An 11,099-nucleotide genomic window follows, 5' to 3' on the forward strand; every position below is an offset into this window, starting at 1 on the left:
TTTTAATGGCCAGAATTATTTGTTTAAACTATCAAGAACTCTGAAATTATTGAAAATAAAACCAGAGCTCTTAATTATTTCTGTGTTTCCACGAAATCAGACACCGACTTCACACACGCGAATAAATAAATAATAGTAGTATATCCTCGCGTTATGCATGTGTGCACATACAATTTTAAAATATTTTACAATTTCTTTAGTCTCAATATACTTCATAGTGTCGAATTGATTCGCGAATATTTTGTGTTCTGAATGATTCACGAAAAATGTTGTGCATATAGCGGTCGGAGCATATTTGGTCCCATCAAACGATACAATATTTCTCAGTTGCGTGTCGCGACGCCGTCGAATGACATTAACTTTTTCTCTCTACGACAGTATCGATAAATACCAACTTTGCGGGAACATGTCAGCGGTTTCGCGCTCTTGGTTTCGCGGTAGTATCTCGAACGGCTTAATGGTGCTGCTAACTGCCGTATTATTTAACGTGGATTTATGCATCGGAGTCGGCCGATTAAAACGCCACCGCGGTTAGCGAAGGACGATGGCTGCCGAGAGCGCGAAAAGAGGAAGGAAGAAAGAGTATGAGAGGAAAGGATACAGACGTTGGTCGCCGTCGTATCTCGGTGCTCTTAATCCCTCGTTATAGCCTGCTCTGATAAACAGCCGCAGCTCCGCCGGAGGATCGCCGGTGAAAAATACGGAAACCGATTACGCGACGACGTTACTACCTTCGGCGAGTTCTAGCCGCGTGATCAGACTTAATGCATATCTCGTCTTCTATTTTGCCAAGTTACGCCGGTGATTGAAGCACTTCGAAACGCGTGAATATCTGATGATTTTTCGACGCGAATGAAAGAAAAGACATCGTACGAGAAATTTTATGTGACATAAAACCGCGCGCGATCACGCATCTAATAATTTTGAGAGCTAAGGATCATCGTCATAGCGACACGGCTACGTTAATTTGATTCAACTTTTTATGAAGGGACGCTGTCATTTTTGAAGAAATAAAGAAGAGTACTTTTGCGTTGCAATAATATCTCTACAAAGTTAACATCCCATTTTTTAAACGTCACGTTATTAAATGATTTAAATGTAAAAGCATTTAAATATAAAAAATATAAAAAATGTCTAGTTATATCTTTTGACAATGAAAAATATATTTTCTAAGAATTTAAGCTTTTTGATAATGCGCAACAATCCGGACATCTCACAATGCGACGATTGCGAGCGACGTCTAAGAGCCCTATTTTCTCGAGATTGCAGCCGTTGCTGCAGTCAGTGCAAGAGCGTGGCAGCATTCGCTTTTAAGGGTCGGGTGTTTTCCAGAACGCGACGAAGACTAGGGATCCCTGGCACGCGGAGAAACGGAATAATTCTATGCGCTCGTGGTGCATACGCGAGTGGTTGTTGGCGAGTGGGTGTCGAGAGAGAACTAAAGAGAACGAGATGGAAAGAGAGAAGAGAAAAAGATGGATGAGGAGAGACGATGGCGGTCGGGCGACGGTCTCGTGCATCATCCACGTCACGATCGCTGCCAATGGGATATCTTGGATATCAGGTGATGCTATTGGGGATTTGCATCTCCTGGCCGTGCCGAATGCATGAGAGGCGAGGAGGTTCTCGTCTGTGAGCCGGCTGGCGCGACGAGAACGATGGGAAATCCGGTTGGGCTGCATATATAGGCGAGTAAGACGAGGATGCAGTTAGTACGTATACAGGGTGCTTCCGAATTAAACCGTAATAACTTTATACGCGTGTTCTCTAATCACATTTTTTTCTTTAATTTTTACTAATTCAATACTCTTAATTATCGAACCAAAATTATGGCGTTTAATTTTCAATAGGGTAAGGTTTTTTTTACATTTAGTGATTACAGCATGAGAAATGTAAGAAATTTTGTGTCTACATTGATTCGTAATATAATTACATAATCAGTAATAAATGTAAAAAATATAGTGTTACATGTATAAAATGATACGATTATTTCCTTATAGATTTTATAAAATTTTAAGAAACTTCTCTCTTCAAATAAATTCTCACGTAAAAAAGAATCTTATTGCACTAAAAAAATCTAACAAAAAATAATATCTATTAAGGATTGACAATGAAAATTATCGAGCAAATTTTCGCTACACGGAGAAAAACACGATTGCACGTGTTGTTTAAAAGAATATTCTAGTTAAGTTTGACAAGTTTTTAATTCAGAACCACCTTGTAGATATCGCGGTGGACGCGAAAAAGAGACACGGATAGATAGCTAGATAGTGAAAACGGGAGAAACGAAGAGAAACGGAACATGGTCGATGTGTCTAGCGCAACCCGGCTGACTGGCTGGCTGGTTCGGGTAGTAGCTGGCTGGCTGGTTCGGCTGACTGGATCAACCGGGGACCGTCTAGCTTGCGTCTACCCCGCACCAAGTCAGCCCGGCATTATCTATACGTCTAGACACCCCTGCGCCACCGAGAGACCATAGCGGTTTGGCGCTCCGCTTGTAATTTACAGCGCACCCCCCGTGTCTCTACACCCACGAACCCATCTTATTTCTCTCTCTTTCTCTGTTTCTCCTTATTCTTTCTTTTTCATTGCTCTCTCCCTCTTTTTACCTCTTTCGTTTTTCTGACAGCGACTAAGATCGCGCTTGCACGTCCTCGCGCTTGAGTTTTTCCGCATATCCCTTCTCGGTTCCACCCCCACCCCCATTACCGGTCTGACGCTTCTTCATTTTTCTGCTATCCGATACCAACTCGAGTGACTAGGATCGAAAGTTCAGTCACGCTATCGTAAATCTCGTATATCTAAGATCGTTTCTCTTATATATATACTTAATTTGGAACATTTAGTATAAAACGAAAAAAAAAAAAAATAATTGCACTTACTGATGTGATGTTATTAATTGTTATTGCATATACTTAAATTTGTATTGAAATTTAATAATCATGCACTTAATGCTAATTAGTAAACATTAGTAAGATTTGGATTATTCGAAATTTTGTAAACTGCATAGCAAATCGTATATAATTTGTTTTTTATTAATACTAATACACCGATTTATATGTATTTGCATCAATGCAAGATCGATAAATTGCTTGAATGTAATCGTCCATTCGATTTTTCCTCCCATATAGTTAGATTTTAATAGAAATTAATTTCGTAATATTTCGTCTGTACGATTTGAAAAATAAGGCAAGTAGCCTTGTTGTATTGTGAAAAGTTCATTTAATTCTTAGTTAAATAATGTAAATGTAAATAATTATAAATCTAAACAATTAAATATATATATATATATATTTATTATGTAAAATAAATATTTTATAAATTTTAAAGTAAAATCTAACATACTCCATACATACATTATATTGCAATAATAATATTAAATAAATCACTATATCGCAAAAACAAAATTGTAAATCAAAAATATCGCAAAAACAAAATTGTAAATCAAAAATATCGCAAAAACAAAATTGTAAATCAAAAATATCGCAAGAACAAGAATTGTAAAATAAAAAATTGATTTTACAGATAAAATAAGTAACAAATAATTTATAAATCCTCACTTTACAATTGCGCTACTGAGAGTTAATGCTGCATAAAGGTTTTCTCTTTTCTCTGATTATCCTTTATTATTTCTTTATGACATTCATAAGAATTTTCGTAAAAACAAAATTAATTATGACCACACACGTAATAATTAATAATCATTAGAATACGGTGATTATGTACTGTGTGGTATTTTGCACACACCATTACCGACATTAACCACACAAAATGCGTATTTTATTATACTAGAACAACGGAAACGCGCGCTATTTCTCAATTTTATATTAACTTTGAAAATTTAGAACTTGCCAAAAATACATTTTGCCTAATATTAGTATTATTTTTCTTAATATTAGTTTTTAATATTAGTTAATTGAAGAAAAGAGAAGTCACTGCAGTAATTCTCTCCCAGAAAATAAAAAAAACATTTTAGTGCTCTACATTTAAGCATTTAAATAATTATAAAGATTTTTTACATAATATATATTCAGCTTAATTATATTTATTCAAAAGTGTTATTATACAATATTGTATTCAAATTAGATATTTCACAATAAAGGTTTAATTTGCGAATGCAAGACATTCACGATTTCAGAAAATTGAAATAGAATCAAATTCAAAACTTCTTTAATTTGTCTTTTTTTTAATTTCTCTCGAATTTGTGATATATTATTTATTCTATAAAAATAGATTAAATGTTAATTTTTAATATCGCAGAACTCGAGCAATGACTCTAACGAGTGTCAAAAAATTCAAACGACGTCAATTCTCTTCATCTGCTATTCTGAGAACGAACATTTTCTTTCTCGACACCTACACGCGGTGTCTCAAACAAATAAAAATGAAAGTTGCGAATGAGAGTGGCAGAAATGTTACATTTCGTAGATAATTAGTCGAAAAAAACTGTATATATGCCTCTCTCGCTCTATTTTTTTAGAGTATTATAACAATATATTTTAAATATAAAATTTCCTCTGAAAATTTTTTATTTTTTCTTATTTCATATTTTTTTAAATCGATAAAATAATTTTTCTATTTTATAATGTATAAATAATTTTGAAAATTTAATTTAAATTATAAAATAACAAATAGTATTTTGTAATTTAAATATTCTTATAGCAACAATGCTGTACATCTTATATTTCAAATATTATTTTGATTGCGTGTAATCTGCATTAATAAATTATTATAGAAAGCTCAATATGATATATAATTATAGAGAGAGAGAGAGAGAGAGAGAGAGATACAGAACATTTTAATAGCAACATCAAGTGCACTGGTAGTATAAATATTGTTAAGTACATGAGTCAAATTTAAAACATTTATTTCCACTCGCTTTTTAAATAAATAGCTGTATATAAAATGTATCGTAAATTCGACAGAGATGTGAAAAGAGATAAATTAATCAAATTTTAGACATAAGCAAAACTTAATTAAAAGTGATACGTGAATTTGATTGTTCAGAAAATAATGAACACAATTAATTTGTTGTCAATTGTTAAAATTAATGTAACTTATCATTTATCATAAAATAAGCGTTAAATTTGTAAATTAATATTTATTGATTAATAAACTTTTGGACATTGTCAAAATTTTTAATTATTTTATTTGCGTCAATAAATAAATTTTCTTTAATTTCAAATAAATATTATTTTTATTTTCTACATTCAGTTAAAATTACGTTTTTTACTTTATTAATATTTTCTTAACTTCATTATTAACAAAATAATTTCAATTCTAGCATTAATTAAAATAATATATATATAAATTTTCTATAATTTTATTTTTAATGTCAAAAAATTTTTTTATATTTCTAAATTAAAATAATATGTAAACGCAATATAATTTTTTATTATTTTCCGAACAATGTAACAAACAAAAAATAAACTCACATTGTGTTGAGTAGATTATCTAACCTCTCTGCTTTAATGCATCCGCTTTAATGTTCCTCTGCTGCTCTGCTATAATCCCATATGGTTTGGCACACTAATCACTGCACTGTTTTTTCTATTATTTTATATTTGTAATAATTATTTATCACACTTCACTACACACAGATGCATTTCGAAATGAACGGACGATACGAAAAAAAAATAAGATCACTCGTGAATGCATTAAGCACTTTCGATCCCGCTCGATTACGTTCGATATCGCATTCGCGAATAAAAACAAAATATCCGTTGACAAAATTACTTTTCCTATTCCGGGAAAGCGAGCGTCTAAATATTAATCACATTAAACGCATCGAAATACCTTTAAATTAATTTGTGACATCCATAGAAATCTATGGTGCCATCTCCCAGCGGCGCACCGCGGCTCTCCGTGACATCGCGAAGTGAACGAGGTGTCATGGCGAAGTGACACTTGCGCGCCAGCGACTCTTACGCGGATAGTCTCGGTACCACAGTATCTCCAGCAACGGTCGCCATTCCTCCACAATTTGAATTTTGTCGATCTCAATGAATTCGCGCTTCTCGGACACTTTTTCCGGCACTAGGGCACTCCTAATTCCGCGGATTCGCGATGCTCCTGGACACTCGTCGACGCCGGGATATCTTTCGAAACGATGAAGAATCCTCGCGATGCTCTCTAGCCAACGAATAGCACCGAAATACGCGCGAAAATCACGGCGGAACGTTCTTCCCCTTTCCCCTCGTCTATCAATTCGCGATCCTCTGAGACTCCCGGGTCCCCGTTGACCCCTGGATGCCCTTCGAGATTATTCGGTCCATCGCGCCAAAACACGACACTCCCGGACTTGCACTCCCGTTTTTTCGCGTTACTCGCGCACGAAATCCAGCCGAAACGCGGAGCACTCGCGACGCACACCCTGCTCCTTCGCCGCTGGACTTGCCACTGATCAGTGGCGGCGCTGGCTGAAGTATGTCGCGAGTCGTGACGTCACGTCAAAATCGGCCGATTTCACGTGTTACCTCGCGCGGGAGTTTTCTACGCGTAAATAGTAAATAATATAATCAGCAAGTGTACATAATTTTAATTAGCCGAATTTTTATTATGAACAATATTAATTCTTGAATTTCTATTACGCACATAATTTTAATTCGCCGTATTTCTATTATGTAAATAATTGAAATTATACATAATAGAAATTCGGCCAATTAATATTATTTACATAATACATAATAGAAATGATGAATTTAAATTATTTACATAAAATAAATACGGCAAATTAAAATTATATGCATAATAGAAATTCAGCCAATTAATATTATGCACATTATATGATGATAATAATATTTATAATTATTTCTCGTAGAAATAAAAAATTCAATATTTCAAAGATACTAAAAATGATCAAAATATAATAAATTTTCAAGTATATAATATATAAATTTCAAAAATATATTGAACATATAGTTCAAATTGTGTCGAAATAAAGAATCACAATAATTGATTTGACATACAAAATTGTGTGATGATAAAAAATACTGGAATTTTAAAATGTACGATCGAAATAGAGTATACTCTAATCACAATATTAAAAATATAATACATGAAATTTATTTATTAATATTAATAAAATCTTGATAATTTCGTTGATTTCATGATATATGTCTATTTCTTGATATTCGTAGATGATTATTCGATAATATTTACATGCCAAAGATTTTATGCATTAAGTGTGGATGGTAAATATCTCTGATATGAAGTTGGATTCACCTTAACAGCAATTCTCCAACATTTAACCAATTTAAATAGACAAAATGCAAAATAAAATCATATTTTCTTTTCTTTCTATTATATAATTATTTAAAATGTTTTTTCTCCGTTATATGACTTTATATAACTCGACTTTGATACCTCTACGTTGATAACTACTTTGTATTTCTTGACAATTTGGAATGTATACTAACAATAAGATTGTGAGCTAGAGATTGAATCGTTGTCTTCTCTCTACTTCCTCCGTTTTCATGCTTTGGTATGTTTGCTTCTTCTTCTGGGAATTTGACATTTTTATTGCTACATATATATATGAATCATCCTTCATGATTATAATATTCTCATTGTGCAAATCAAATATAATATTAGTTATCCATAAATGTTTTAACCATTGTTTTAGAAAATTATTTTGTAAATTATTAGAAAATTGTACTGTCTCGAAGGAATATTATATTCAACAAGCTGAAAAACAAATATTGTTTATATTAACATTGATAAAAACATCTTAATTCTAAATAATTAAACATTTTATATATAATAATTTTACATTTTAAATAACTCAATATAAAGAATATTATAAAGAAAATATTTCATAATTTTAATATTTGTAGCACTTTGTGTTTAAATTTGTACTTAAATTGGTTAAATGATGGAGAATTGCTGTTAAGGTAAATCTAATTTTGTTATCGAAGATATTGCACATATAAACACTAAAGCAAAAATTCTTTGACATGTAAATATTATAAAATAAGAATAGCTAAAAACACCAAGAAATAGACATCTATCAAGAAATAAATGAGATTATTAAGAGATATTTTATATATTAATAGTAATAAATAATAATAAGAGCATTACTTTAGAACATTGAGAAGAACATTAGAACTGTGCCCATTTCTTGATATTAATTTTGAAATTGTCATTTTCAATCTTCAATTTAGATTTTATGATTTTGTAATATAATATCCCATAATATATATCTTAAAAGTTAATATTATCCATTAACATCAAAATGATGAGTATAACAGAAAATTTTATAAAATTCATATAAATGGATAATTCAATAACAGGAATAAAAGCATTATATATGAAACTATATAAAAATAAAGCTGCAATAACATGTGTAAATTGTGAATTTTTAATACCTAATCATTAATATTGTAAAATATATTATGATAGCATGTTATGTTAGACTCAAACAGAGAAAATTCACGTAATAGGTGATTTAAAACTTATTCAATATGCATGTGATATTATAATCTCACCTTGACAGACTATAACTAAATTAAGCGTGGCTTCTTGCACAGCAATCGCCGTCGCTAGGCAACTGCATTTAAGTAAGTATATCCATCCTCTGTGCCAATAGTCAAGTATGTTTCTTATTATTTACATCCACTCATCACGATATGCTTCCAATTAGCATAATTTCATATTTGATTCTTAAGGTCCTTAAGTCATATTCACGGCATCTTGTAATCCTTGTAAGCAGATTTTTGAAGTTATCGTTCCTTTAAAAAAGAAAGACAAAAATTAGAAAAATGATTATAATAAATATTATAGTTGTGTGGCATTTTAACTATATGTTGTATTTAATCATATATTTTTTAATTACCGATATGTTATACTTGTATTTTTATATATATATATATATATTTTTTTTTTCTTATATATTATATTTATACTATATTATATATGGTTAAAATTGTTTTAATACATTATTGATACATGTAAAAATATTGAATTATTATTACGCAACTGTGTGATAACAAGAAACAAAGAGCCACATTTTTATTAATATATGTATTAATGTAACACTTCTATTACTATATGTGTAATGCAAGTTACATACTTATACATTTATACCAATAATTTGTATCACTAAGTGTTAGTGGTTCTTTGTTTCTTGTTATTACACAATTGTGTAATAATAATTCAATGTTTATACATATATTAATACCTAATGTATTAAAATAATTATATATATATTATTAAAATTATATAATTATTATTAAAATAATTATATTGTGTGCCATTTTAATTATACATTGTATTTAATCATATATTTTTTAATTACTGATATGTTATACTTGTATTTATATATATATATATATATATATTACTTATATATTATATTTATACTATATTATATATGGTTAAAATTGTTTTAATACATTGTTGATATAAACATTGAATTATTATTACGCAATTGTGTAATAACAAGAAACAAAGAGCCACAACATTTTTATTAATATATGTATAAATGTAACACTTCTATTGCTATATGTATAATGCAAGTTGCATAATAATAATTCAATATTTATACATGTCAATAGAAGTGTTACATTTATACCAATAATTTATATCAATAAAAGTGTTGGTGGCTCTTTGTTTCTTGTTTTTACACAATTGCGTAATAATAATTCAATGTTTATACATATATCAGTAATGTATTAAAACAATTTTAACCGTATATAATATATAAATATAATATATATGTAAGTATATAAGTAATTTATATAAATATAATATATAAGTAATTAAAACACATGATTAAATACAACTACAATATACTTATTAAAATACATCATAATGTTACATGACTCAAAGTCGATTCGTTTTATGACTTTTGTTAATTAATGATTGAAAAGATATGAAAATGAAAATCTTATTTTGAGCAGCTCACATAATCACATAAATTGACTTAATTAGATGAATATGTAATTACAGGAATTAATTAATCAATGTGGCTTGACAATCGCGTTTAGTATCTCATAATACTTACTACTATCACTCGAAAAATGATACAAAGACACACGAAATAACTCGAGCTGCTGTCTTTTCTTCCGATATGATATGATAACTGATAATTGATGCGAGATTCGAAACGGGTACGCCAAGGTCGCCAAGTCGTAAATCGGAATAGAGAGGATGAAACTGCATGCGCAACTCCAATCTGACATCAAAGCGTATGCCGCACAATCCGACATCAAAGCGTACGCCGCATATGACTGACACGTGTATGTGACAAGTAATTATACGTTGTAAGTCATGTTAGGACTTCGGTGTCGTATTATTCTTCGATTGAAAAATACTCTCGACACATATATACGTACATAAAATGGCTGATTCCCTAAAAATAAAGAAATTGATTGAAATTGATCGAGACATTCACAAATATCAGAAAATGGTCGAAATATGTAACGAATTATTACACAAAAATCAATGCAATCAATTAGAGAATAAAGATATACATACGAGATGGTAATTCTGCACCTATTTCCCATAATTTATGTCGAAGAGAAAAAGTGAGGTATGCGACAGTGCGATTTCAGAGGGGCCCATATTGTAATAACGATGTCACACGGTTTAATACCGCTTCAATGTATGTCCGACACTTTACGAGAGATATTCGCGATAATTATTCAAGCACAAGATTCACTTTTAGACACTAACACTCGCGATAAATACGGAGCGGTTTTGAATGCGACCAAACGGTCGCCGCGGCACGTACGGACTAAGATGGCTGCCAGACTATCGATATGACGCAAATTGCGATTCTCGAAATATCGAAACGATCGAGACTACTGTAGAATAGCAGCCAACTTCAATAAAGAAAAAAGATTAGCGCATAACACGAATTATTATATAAAAATATAATCAGTACAATAAAAATATACGTACGCAACGATAATTACCTGTTTCCCATGGTTTATTTTTCTAAGAGAAAAAAAATATATATGTATATATATATATATATATATATATATATATATATATATATATGAAAAAAATAGGAAAATACGAGTGACATAGATTCCTAAATTTGTAATAATGATAAAAAGATATTTAACATTATTTTATATTTATAAAAAATAATT

The 11,099-nt window shown here is 30.6% G+C and overlaps 1 long non-coding RNA gene across 1 annotated transcript; it reads right to left on the bottom strand.

Annotated features, from left to right (window-relative positions):
- Positions 1–7,655: 7,655 nt before the first annotated feature.
- LOC114943586 (uncharacterized) lies at positions 7,656–10,791 on the bottom strand. The gene is made up of 4 exons (XR_014924598.1): positions 10,477–10,791; positions 10,004–10,351; positions 8,487–8,729; positions 7,656–7,686 (listed from the first exon to the last, which is right to left on the bottom strand). It is a non-coding gene; the product is annotated as an uncharacterized LOC114943586 (long non-coding RNA).
- Positions 10,792–11,099: the final 308 nt, after the last annotated feature.

Source organism: Nylanderia fulva, unplaced genomic scaffold, assembly GCF_048542155.1.
Source record: "Nylanderia fulva isolate GAGA-0341 unplaced genomic scaffold, ASM4854215v1 Scaffold10, whole genome shotgun sequence".
NCBI classification, from domain to species: domain Eukaryota; kingdom Metazoa; phylum Arthropoda; class Insecta; order Hymenoptera; family Formicidae; genus Nylanderia; species Nylanderia fulva.